Source organism: Phyllobates terribilis, unplaced genomic scaffold (genome assembly GCF_046119375.1).
Source record: "Phyllobates terribilis strain yellow unplaced genomic scaffold, ASM4611937v1 Scaffold_8__6_contigs__length_399053987, whole genome shotgun sequence".
Lineage (NCBI taxonomy): Eukaryota > Metazoa > Chordata > Amphibia > Anura > Dendrobatidae > Phyllobates > Phyllobates terribilis.
In genome coordinates this window covers 295,245,320-295,257,827 of record NW_027362768.1, presented here as the reverse complement: position 1 = coordinate 295,257,827, position 12,508 = coordinate 295,245,320, and the positions used below count along the sequence as shown (strand labels likewise).

Here is a 12,508-nt window from a genome sequence, read left to right as displayed (position 1 = left end):
GACCGGGTCCCAACTCCAGACCACCTAGGCCCATGGTAAGCTACATATATACTAATCAGCTCAACAAAGGGGATGCCACACCCTTAAATTGCACAGAATGCAAACAAGACAAAAAACCAAGCAATGTGAACTGAGGTCTAAGATGGTAGACATGCAAGAAATAGGAGCATGTTCACACTAGCAAAAAGAAGCAAAACCTACAAAAGACAAAAATATATCTCATACCCTACCATCATTATATATAAATGTAAAGCAAAGTTGCATAATAAATATAGGGTACTTAGTGAACTATTTTTGATCAAAAAAAGTATACAAGCCGTCCCACCAGCGGCAAGGTGACCCTAAATTGGGACGGTACCTATACTGCCTATATTAAAAACCTTACTGTATATCAAAGTTGAAGTAATGCATATAAAAGGGTAGACAAATAGGACCGGGTCCCAACTCCAGACCACCTAGGCCCGTGGTAAGCTACATATATACTAATCAGCTCAACAAAGGGGATGCCACACCCTTAAATTGCACAGAATGCAAACAAGCCATAGTGTATGTAGTTTCTTACAGTTAAAGGGGGGGGGGGGGGAGCGACCCAACCCACCTGGAATTGACGATGCCAACGTCACGTAAGACACAGCAAGGGGACTCCAAAAAGAGTTTCCATTTTTTCCCAAAATTGTGGCACAGACACCACTTAACCCTAGAACGCATACCTGGGGCCTCGCAGTCCCGCCCTGTTAATTGTTTTCTATTTTCTGCAAGATTACTTTAGTTAGAATTTTGAAACTCTAGGTATTCTTCATGTATATAGTTGTTTGTCATTTGAGTTTGAGTTATTCAATGTTATTTGCACACGGGCCTAAAAGGCCCCAGGTATATGAAAGTGTAGATTTTTATGGTCATGCGTTCTAGGGTTAAGTGGCATCAATTGCCCCACAGTTGCTTAAAACGGTTGGTGAGATGATATTACCAAATCCTCAAGCTTTTAGCCTCCCAAGGATAACACAGGATTAGAAAAGTCCTTGCGAATCCATGATTTGTTCATCTTTATGAACGTGAGTCTGTCTACATTCTCAGTGGACAGCCGCGTGCGCTTATCTGTCAGCACACCATCAGCAGCGCTGAACACACGTTCAGAGAGAACACTGGCTGCAGGGCATGACAAGATCTCCAAGGCGTGAGTGGCGAGCTCCGGCCATTTTTCCAGATTGGAATACCAAAATGAGCAAGGGTCCAGTGACACAGTCATGGCTTCGATGTTCACTTGGAGATACTCCTGCACCATCCTCTCTAGGCATTGACTATGTGTCAGACTTCTTGTCTCCTGTGGCCTTGCAAAGGATGGTCTAAAAAAGTGGTGAAACGATTTCACAAAATTGCTGTTACCAGCAGATACTGTGTTACTGTTACGGTTTGAGTGATGAAGACTCGACAGTCCCGCGGTTGGCAAGTTAGAACTGTGAGATTCACTTCGTGCACCACTGGTGTTTTGTGGAAAAGCACATGTAAGATTCTGCAACAGCGTCTGCAGATACTCCTGCATGCGTCAATCCCTTTTTATGGCAGGAATTATTTCGGCAAATTTACTTTTGTACTGGGGATCTAAGAGTGTGGCAACCCAGTAGTCGAGATTACTTCGAATTCTGCAATCTGAGGGTCATGTTGCAGGTAGTGCAGCAAGAAGGCACTCATGTGTCTTGCGCATCCAGGAGGACCAAGTCCTTGTTGTGTTGGTGGCGAGGTAAGAATCATGCTTCTTTCCTCTGCCCTCTCCCCCCAACCTCGCACAACAGAAATGTGATCAAGGTCTCCCTCATCTGATGAGTCTTCCATGCCCATCGCCAGTTCATCCTCCACTTCTTCCTCGGCTCCTGCACCTTCCTCAACAGTTTGGCTGCTACCATGCGCCCTGTTTAATCCCTCTCCCCCACCCTCCCATGCCTGCCTCCTTGGTGCTGCCAACCGTCTGGACCTTGGAGATGTTATCCCTTCCGCATACGACTCCTCCTCTACTTCCTCCACCTCCTCTTGTTCGACCACCTGACTCTGAATTCTGTTTAATGTGTGCTCCAGCATGTAAATCACCGGAATAGTTATGCTGATAATGGCATCGTCGTCAGCACTAAACATCTTCGTCACCATTTCAAAACTGTGCAGAAAGGTGTGTAGCGCCCCTGAGGGTGCAGTCACCACAGAGCTACTGCATCTCACCCAGAGGTGTGGTATTTCACCCTCAGGTAAGGAAGGCGTATGGCTCGGGACCCTAACACCTGCATCCAACACATACCCGCAGTGGGGTTAGGGCGAGATTGCTCCTAAGGGAGAGCACAGTCCCAGGTCCCTAGCTGGTGGGAGGATCCTATGTAGTGGGTGCTTAGGGGAGCAGCTTAGGGGAGCACATGACAGGGAGAGTATAAATAGGAAGCCATCTTAAAAAGAGCAAGCCAGTCAGAGGAGGAAAAGTGACAGGAGCAGAGGCTCGGCATGAGCTCTGCTCCGGAGGCGGGCCTAGCCTGGGAAGCCCAGGACTGAAGGAGAGAAGAGAGGAGTGGGAGCAGGAAGGCTCCAGGAACCGAAGGGACCCTAGGGCTACGGGCCGTGCAGAAGGCCACCTGTACTCCCGCTGCTACCAGGAGGTAGAGGGGTCAGGCCAGATAAGGGGAACCGGTCCCTCAACTAGAGGAGAAACAGCAAGGCTCAACTAGAAACCGGAGGCTGCAGCATTTCATGTACTGCTGGCAAAAGTCCACACCAGTCTCACTAAGAAGGTAGCCACATAGGACCCAGGGGACGGAACACAAGTCGCCCGCCAAGGCCCGAGGATACCGGATAGAAGTGTCACTGGGTGTGAGGTGCAGGGAGAAGGCCAGAGAAAGGACACACAGAAGGGGGTCCTGCTAAGTACTCCGGAGCTATCTGGGGGTGGACTGAGCCCCTCACTGAGTACGCACAGCACGACGGGTGAGATAGCTCTGGTACCTGTAATCTGGACTGCAACAACTGTGAGTAAAGATCTTGGGACTGCATCACACGGACTCTGTGTTCATTACTGACTCCCTGCACTACAACCACCATCATCCACCCACACTGCCCTGAAGCTACACTCTTCCTGTGGTGAGTAATAATACCATTGCAGCAAAACCACCAGCTTCAGAGGACTGTTCCGCAGCGGCGGCCCCTTTGGCCGCACTCCACAGGTGGCGTAGTCGGACATTATAAAATCCATATATACAAATTACCGTTGGATTGACCGCCCTGGGTCACGGACCGGGTCACCGCCACAGTGACTACAACCCCCAGCGTCTACCGGCCCGGCTCCGGGTACCCCACGGCCCAGGGGGCGCGTCAACTTCATAGGTCCCTGATCTGAGACCACTCCTGCTGTGTGATTTGCCCCACCTCTGGATCTCGTTGGCCCAGGCTATACGTCAGAAACTATTGCACCAGGGCTTGTCGGTGCTGCCACAGTCGCTGCAACATGTGCAGAGTTGAATTCCACCGTGTCGGCACATCGCATTTCAGCCGGTGAACTGGCAGGCCCAACGACTTCTGTAGAGATGTAAGTCGTTGAGCTGCGGGATGCGAACGGCGGAAGTGAGCACACAGCGACCGTGCCCTCTGCAGAAGGCCATCTAGTCCAGGATAGTGGGCTAAAAATTTATGGACAACCAGGTTCAACACGTGAGCCATACAAGGCCCGTGTGTAACATTGCCCCGGCGAAGGGCCGCACCCAGGTTTGCAGCATTGTCGCACACGGCCTTCCCTGGTTGCAGGTCCAGTGGAGACAACCATTCATGAAACTGGGTCTCCAGAGCTGACCACAAGTCCTCAGCTGTGTGACTCACATTTCCCAGACATTTCAAAGTAAACACTGATGCCGTTGAGCCCTGCTGCCAGCATAGTAAGGAGGTGCGCAGTTAGAAAGCAGGTGGCATTACCAGACAGGCTTTGGGTGCAGGTGGAGGACCGAGAGGAGGTTGAGGAGGCAGAAGCAGTGGAGGAACTTCTAGATAAAGAGGATTGACGTACAACTCGCGGGGACGGCAAGACTTGGACAGCAGCCCCTTGTCCTGCTGTCACCATAGTTACCCAGTGCCCTGTCAGCGACATGTAACGCCCCTGTCCATGCCTACTCGTCCAAGTGTCTGTGGTGAAATGCACCCTGTCACACACAGAGTTTCTCAAAGAAGCGGTGATGTTGTGTGCGACATGCTGGTGGAGCGCAGGCACACCTTTCTTTGAGAAGTAGTGCCGACTGGGCATCTGGTACTGGGGCACTGCGACGGACATAAGGTCTCAAAAATCCACTGTGTCCTCCAGGCGGAAAGGCAGCATTTCTGTAGCCAACAGCTTGCAGATGGTGAAATTCAACCTCTTAGCTTTCTCATGGCTAGGAGGAAATGGTCTTTTACTTGTCCAAATCTGAGGGACCGAGGGCTGGCTGTTGTGCTTTGACGGGGTTGAGTAGGGTGTCCCTGGCAAACTGCCGGTCTGTGAGGAAGATGCAGGCGGACATGTTAGGTTGCCTTTATCCAAAGGTGGTGCTCTCGATGTCAGAGAGCTCTCAACACCAGCAGGTGTTTCCACTTCCCAATGAACTGACGACCTGCCAATCACACTGGCTGTTGCAGGTAAAAAGGTGGCAGGTCTGCGTCCAAAAACATGTGTGACTGCTGTCCCCCCAGTCACAGAGGATGAAGAGGCCGCGGATGCACAAGATGGGGCAGACGGTGGTTGGCCCAGCCTGCTAGGCCACATTGTAGCACAGTGAGCTTCCCACTGCAACTTATGCTTCATATCCATGTGACGGTACATGCATGAAGTACTCAAACTATGGATTTTTTGGCCTCTACTTAGCTTTTGGTGACAAATATTACAGATAACACGAGTTGGGTCATCCTTATCGATCTGAATAAATGCCCAGGCTATGCAAGGCTTAGAGCCCATGCGACCTGAAGAGCCACTACGACTTGTGGTCAGAGGCGGAGTTGTGGTTGAGGATGCAGTTGTTGACGTGCTTCCAGTACTCCTTCTCTGTCCAGGAACGCGCAACCTAACCTCGTTGTCAATAGCATCTGTGACGCCCCGCTGCGCTTGGTATCACAGATCCTAGAAGAGTGTATTGATGGAATCCTCCACAAGAGGCCCCCATAAACATTCACACATCTCCACCTTCCACCTCAGACCAGCAGAGGGAGCCCGTTAGGGATATAAATAGGGAAGGTGGAGCTAGGCAGTTCAGTTCCTCTGAAGAGTTCCTGCAGTAGAGAAGCCTAAGAGAGGTCAGTCTGCAGTGGAGCTCAGTCTAGTCTAGAGAACTCACTTAATAGTTCAGCAGTGGAGCACGAGGCTCCTGCTAGCTAGATTCAGGGAGCCCAGATAGAGCTTAAGGTGTGCCGGTGTCATAAGATCGGTGAAGCGCGGCAAGCTGCCGTTAGTGTGTATAGCCTATTGAGGGCCCGAGTAGGCCGAAGGCGAGTGGCGAGTTAGTACATAAGGGGCAGAGGAGCTTAACCAGCTCACCCCGAAGCATTTACCGGACACCGGATCCGAGCTTACCGGGATCTCTATGACCCAGTAAGGCATAACCGGAATCCCTGGAGAACTACAAGTCCCAGGATCGCTAAGGTGCTGATACGTAACAGAGCCAGGAGACTCTTAGGCCCCGCATACTGGGAGCGTGAACTTCTAGAGACGGCCCTACCACAAGGTCAGCCAGCGCAGGACAGAGACAAAGTTAGGCCTAGCTCCAGGCAGGTCAGAAACTTACTGCGCAGAGGCAAGAAACAGGAGGCTCTACACCCGCTCATTGGGGAGGATCCTGATATGCACCCTTCACCCTACAGTGCTCCAGGATGTGCCTGAATTTCCTCCAGTAAAAGGTACTGAAGTGACTACCGTGTCCGTTTCTGTTCTTGCTCTGACCCAGCTGGGTCTCGCCTGTCCTGCATTCCCCCTGCATACGCTGCCCTGAGACCTAGCTCCACCTGTGGGGAGCTATACCATCGAGCTGCCTTATCACGGGCCTCAGTGGACTGCTGCAGCGCTGGTGCTTCTCACCAGATACCACAGGTGGTGTCACAAACTCTTTTAAAATTAACAATTATCCACCCTTTTAAAGAGTGACCCCAGGGTACGGGCCAGGGAGCCGACCACCGCGACATCCCAAAGGCCAGGCAAAGGCCCGGGTGACCTCATCGACTGGCTGACTGTGGGTTGACAGTAAGTGGGATCTCCAACCTTGTCATCATCACCCTGTGTGTTATCACACCCGTCGTCCTCAAAGCCAACCTCTTCCTGCCCTGACCGAAAAGTCAAGTTGTCGCTTCAATCAGGTATTTGAGTCTCATCATCGTCTTCATCATTGTCTCCACCAACAGAAGTTACAGTTTGGGAACGAGGGTCTACATTATGCTCAGAACCTTCTTCATCTGGTCCTGGATCCGACTTATAAAGATTCTGGGCATCAGTGCAGATCATTTCCTCGTCTGGATTAACAGAAGCTCTGGAGCAGACCTCCGTTTCCCAGGCTATAGTATGAGTAAACAGCTGTGCAGACTCAACCATCTGTGTTACCCCATACTCAGACGGGCAGCTGGAGACTTGGGAGCTGTGAGGAAGCAAGTGCGATTGGGGTGACACCTCTGAGGACTGGAGTATTTGTGATGTTGAAGTTGAGGTGGAGGAGAGCCCACTTGAAGGAGCACTTGATATCCGCTGAAGCACCTGCTGTTTTTGTGCCTCATCTGGAATTTGTAGCGATGGGCGTGTCCGTAACAAAGGGATCGTATCACATTGTCCACGAAAAGAAGTCGACATGTTAGTTTGGCTGGAAGATGGTCTTTCTTCTGCAGATGTTACTCCCCCCCCCACCGCGGGGGGCTCGACCCACCAGCGGACAGGCACCAGTATTAGGAGAGGGGGGCTGGCCGTCAGGGTCCACCGCGGCTCTGGCACAAACCCGGCGACACGGAGGTGGCACGGGTAGGAACGGACTGGCCGTGTCGGCTTCTCACTCTTTGGATTTTAGAAGGGCATGACATGCCTATATCTGTGTCTCCCCCTCCTTTTACTCCTCCACCTCTTTTATTTTCGCATGACTATATGTACTTGTCACTTTTCCATGTGTTAGTTATGTCTTCTGAGCAGTTTGTCAGCTTTTGGACACCTTTGAAGGTGTTTTCTATGTGTTTCTATGTGTTTTTGTTTGCCTGCCATTGGTTTTAACGGTGTTCGAAGGTGTTCGACGAACAGTTCGACGAACAGTTCGGCGAACACACGGGTGTTCGACGAACCGAACCGAACCGAACTCGAACACTACGGGGGTGGCTCAACACTACTCAACACTACTGATGACGTCTAGGCCATGCAATGACCTTCTTTATTTTGGATTGCCTGCACACAATAAAATTATCTTCTGTCATCAATTACCTGAGCGCCAAGTTTTCTCCAAGACATGTTAGTAAAGGCTAAATGATAAACCTGTATTTCATACTTTTGTCCATACAGTTTGGTTTTCATTTATAAAATTTTAAAATAAAAATTACAGCTTTCTTCTGGGGAAACCTTTTCCAGTTCCCCCTTGAAATTTCCTATAAGTGAAAAACGCCATTAAACTTGTGATTAGAGTAGATGGCTCAGTACACATTTCAGATAGAAATGTGTCCGAGGGTTTGGATGATCTACAACATTTGGGTATGTAATACAAGTAAATATTCTGCGTTTTTGTAATTTCTGACCACGTGTAAATTTTCTTCTACTCATCAGCGATGCACAGATTTATGAAGAGCTCTTTAATTACGCCTGCCCCAAGTTCCTGTCACCAGTGGTCCCTAACTATGATAATGTTCACTCCAACTCTCACAAAGAACCTTATCTTCAGCAACTTAAAGTCTTTCTGGATGAAGTCCAGCAGCAGGCACAGCTGTCCACCATCCGCAGGTGCGTCTCCATTCTGGAACTGGTGTAAGATGCCACATCGCGCCTCTGCACGCAGCAGTATGCTGAATTATCCTGAATGTCCTGCTTATAGTATCCAATGAGCCCATGTTGTACCAATGCAGGATCATACGCAGGCACAATAATATATATTGTTTATTTTTTACAAAGCAAGAGTCAGCAAGACCTAAACGGCAAAGTGCTTGATCATATGTCGTCCTGGGGACATTCCTTCGAGCGGAGAATGTTGGGGTAGAAAGATGTCCAGAGACCTCACATAATTGCGTTTTCACCATGTTTGCTTTTTTTTTTCCCTCCCAGTTTCCTGAAGTTATATACCACTATGCCCGTGGCCAAGCTGGCAGGATTCTTGGATTTACCAGAACAGGAATTTCGCATTCAGCTTCTCGTTTTCAAGCATAAGATGAAGAACCTCGTGTGGACTAGCGGCATTTCTGCACTGGAGGGAGAATTTCAGTCCGCATCAGAAGTGGACTTCTACATAGATAAGGTACAGTATTCAGCTGTGTGATTATCCAAGTTTTACACATTTAATAATACATTGGATGGCATTCTGGTTTTTGTCTTATCCGCATAGTTGTTGTCGTTCCTATATTATGTGTAACTGACCTTCTTCAATTTATTTTGATTCCATTCTCCTTTAGGACATGATTCACATTGCAGATACCAAAGTCGCCTGACGCTACTGAGACTTCTTTATACGACAGATACACAAGTTTGAAGAGGTGAGGGTTTGCTATAATTATAAGGGCTCATGTTCTAGCGCTGTAAAGCAGTAAGGCGGTTCCGCTCACTGCTGTATCTGGAGGCGAGTGGGGCCGTTGATGTCACACCTTCAGATATCTTACAGCTTGTGGGCATCTGTGGCTGATATCGTTCTCCTCTCCTCACTTGCCTGCACAAGCTGAAATTCATCTCTGATGCCAACTGGAATTATTTCACTAGAATGGACATACAGGTAGTCCACATAAGGTTATTAGTTAGAATGGGACAGGTGCCCAATACCTGCCGCTCAGGCACGCCAGTCAGATATCTGCTCACCTACCGATACGGAAGTGAGCCGAACAAGATTACCCCTTTAAATCAAAGAAAAAAAAAGCTCTAAATTTGACTCCTGTGACCATGCTTTCTTTAGATTTAGCGTTCTTTTTAAAGGTAACCTGTCAAGTATGATACTTCTATTAACCTGCAGATATAGGTTTAATCTGCAGGTTAATAGCGTTATGAAGGTGCCCAGCCGTTGTACTGAAAGTGCTGCACTCGGGAGAAAATGAACTTTATTTCTCCATGGAGCTGCTGGCTTTCCGTCAAGCCTGGAGCAATTACAGTCCCTGCTCACAGCACTGAGAGCAGCAGCTGTAAGCATGGACCGGCACTGACTGACAGCAGGCTCTGCGATTCATCAGTGACAGCTGTCAGTCAAAATGCTGTGTCGTGGTGACAGGTTCACAGTGCTGTGAGAGGTAACTGAAGCCATGCTAGCAAGCTGGTATGACTGAAAGCCGGCTGCTCCCGGGAGAAATAAAGTTAATTTTCTCCTGGGTGCTGCATTTTCAGTACTGCTGCCGGGCACCCTCATAAAGCTATTGCAGGTTAATAGCGTTATCTGACCTGACAGGTTCCCTTTAATCTTATGATTAATAGGTTAATTGTTATGTACCTGTATTCGGAGATTTAAGCTCTTCTGGTTTCAGGTGCACATGTGTATAGTATATTATTGGAGTCTAATAATTGGAAATTATATCATTGTACTTTTTCATTTACTGCCAAGGTTCATTAAGGATTTTTTACTAGAGATATGCACAGATCCAAAAACTTAGACAAGAATGCCATATTGGACTAGTTTAATGCACGTTAAAGAGTGCAGGTGAGGCCTCTAAAGCCTCTTCAGTACGTCTGTATTATGTGACTGAAACTTAGATTTCTGTTTTACAGCTAGACAAAACTTTGCAGAAGATGAGCCAGAAACCTTGAAAGCAGTTCAAGTAGACAAGATATTTATAAGGACTGAAGGTCAACCTACATCTCCCCACACATTGCTGGCGCTATCAAGTGGACTTAAATGTTTTAATAAAAAATCTAAAAACTTTCAAAACCAGTTTACAGAGTAAATGTTTTTCTGCCTTTAGCCATGTTTTCTGCACCACGTAGTTTGTGTAGGCACGCTAATCTTAGGTAATCTAATCCTTTTTTTTTTTTTAAACAATGTGTTTATTGAATTTTGCACAAAAATCAGAACATACAATCTATAGGGCCAACATATGCCCAAAACTGTGCCCCAACCTCTGGGCTTACAAAATGTACAAAATGAACAGTATAAAAATAAAATAAAAGGAAAATACATATCCATAAAAGAAAAAAAATGGATTAATTACATTAAACTCCCCATATATTAGATGGTTGTGAGAAATAATTTATATCCGTAAGTGCTGTGAATGTCGCATGGCTCATATTTCTCTATCGCTTCATTGGGGGACACAGGACCATGGGTGTATGCTGCTGTCGCTAGGAGGTTGACACTATGCAAAAAAATGAAAATGGCTCCTCCTCCGCAGTATACACCCGCCTACAGGCACCAAGCTCACTGTGAGCTGTGAATGTCGCATGGCTCATATTTTCTCTATTGCAAGATCGGAGGTGCAAGGTAGGGAGAGGGGCCCAGAATCGTCCCGCGCGTCACCCAAACTCAGAACGGCGCACAAAATATCTCGCTTCCTCAACGTTCCCATGTATAAACAGTGGGCTGTTTAACCAAGGTTCCCATATTTTATCAGTTTTCTTCTTTGCCTTGAGTGTGTGTGCCAGAGCCCTTTCATATTGACAGTTCGTGTTTAGTCTGGTCACTATCTCCCCCACCGTAGGGATGCCCATTCCTTTCCATTTAGCCGCGATAGCTGATCTAACTGCGATCAGAATATGTGACAAAATTCCTCTAATTTCCCAGGGGACATCCATTAATCCTATATGAAGTATTCCCATACTAGGTGTTATCTCCAGGTGAGTCCCCAGTACATCCCATATCAAATTATCCAATGCCCCCCATAGTGATTGAAGTTTTGGACAAAACCATCACATGTGGCCCAACGAGCCTTCCCCATTGCATCCTCTCCAACATAAAGATGATGATTCAGACCCGAAGTGTACCATCTGTGCCGGGTAGTAGTACCACCTCATGTGCGTCTTTTTAAGCTGCTCTAGGTGGTTTAAACACGACGAAACTCGCTGGACCTCATCCAAACCATCCCGTCAGTCCTGAGGGTCCGTCGAAATTCTTAGATCCTGTTCCCAACGAGTCATATACGTCAATTTATCGTCCAGATCTGGGTCGTTTAGAGCCCTATAAAGTATAGAAACCCCCTTAGAACCGGTCTTAGAGTGGAGAAAATAACCCATAGCTCTTTTATCCTTAGGTAGAATAAAAAAGGGGGATGTCTGTGTAGAGTGAAGTAAATGCCTTATTTGGCAATACTGGTAAAACAAGGGCCGTAGGTCCGGGAATCTCATAACTAGTTTATCAAAAGGAATTATTACATTGTCCTCCAACAGGTCTGCTAGCGATTGAACTCCAGCTGTCACCCAACGTTGAAGGTTAATATATGGAATATGATATTCTAGAGCTCGTAAAGAGATCTCAGTCCTGGGGAGTAACAGCAGTTTGGATGCCAAATTCCTCCAACAATGCATAGTAGCCTCCGATGTTGGTAACACGGCGACCATAGTGCTTTGCTTCACTACTTCTGTCTCCAATATCAATCTGGTAGAATGGTTTCGGGCAAGTAAGTACTCTATTTGCAACCATTTGTGGCCACTGTCCATGTTCCACCAGTCCCTGATTCCCGTCAAGACCGCCGCTGTATAGTAGGCTATGAGATTGGGCATGCCCATCCCTCCCATGTCATATGGATAATACAAAAGTCTACCAGACACCCTCGGTCTCCTATTGTCCCAAACGTAATTATTAGCCAGTCTTTGAAGGGTATTTATGATTTTAGAAGGGATTTTAATTGGGATACACCTAAAATAGTATAACATTTTTGGAAGGACCTTCACTTTAAAAATATTTATCCTGGCTATCCACGATGCAACAACGTTTTGTAATACCGCCAGCTCCTCCCGCACCGTATTTATCAGTCTAGTAAAATTTACTTCCACTAATTGTTTTGAAAGGGTTAAGCTGATACTCAAATACGTCATTCCTTCCTGCGCCCACTGAAAAGGGTATGCCCCTTCCAGTCTTTGCCTAAGTGACAACGGAACAAAAATCGGCAGGACAACCATCTTAGCTACATTCAGTTTATAATATATAATACGAGATGTTCGTAAACGTTTTGAGATCGGACATAATGGCAGAGAAGGACCTGTCCAGATCAGTGCACGGGATAACCACATCGTCTGCATAAAGACCGATTTTGTGGGAGGACCCCCCCCACCGAGATGCCCGAAATCTCTGAGTTATTTCTAATCTTTTCAGCCAAGGGCTCCATACATAAAGCAAATATGACTGGAGATAAGGGGCAGCCCTGCCATGTCCCATTTGTTATGGGGAAGGAT

The 12,508-nt window shown here is 47.5% G+C and overlaps 1 pseudogene; it reads left to right on the top strand.

The window, feature by feature from the left end:
- The window catches only part of LOC141156627 (eukaryotic translation initiation factor 3 subunit L-like), a 43,632-nt pseudogene extending 33,686 nt beyond the window's left edge, over window positions 1-9,946 (top strand).
- The last annotated feature ends 2,562 nt before the right edge of the window (window positions 9,947-12,508 follow it).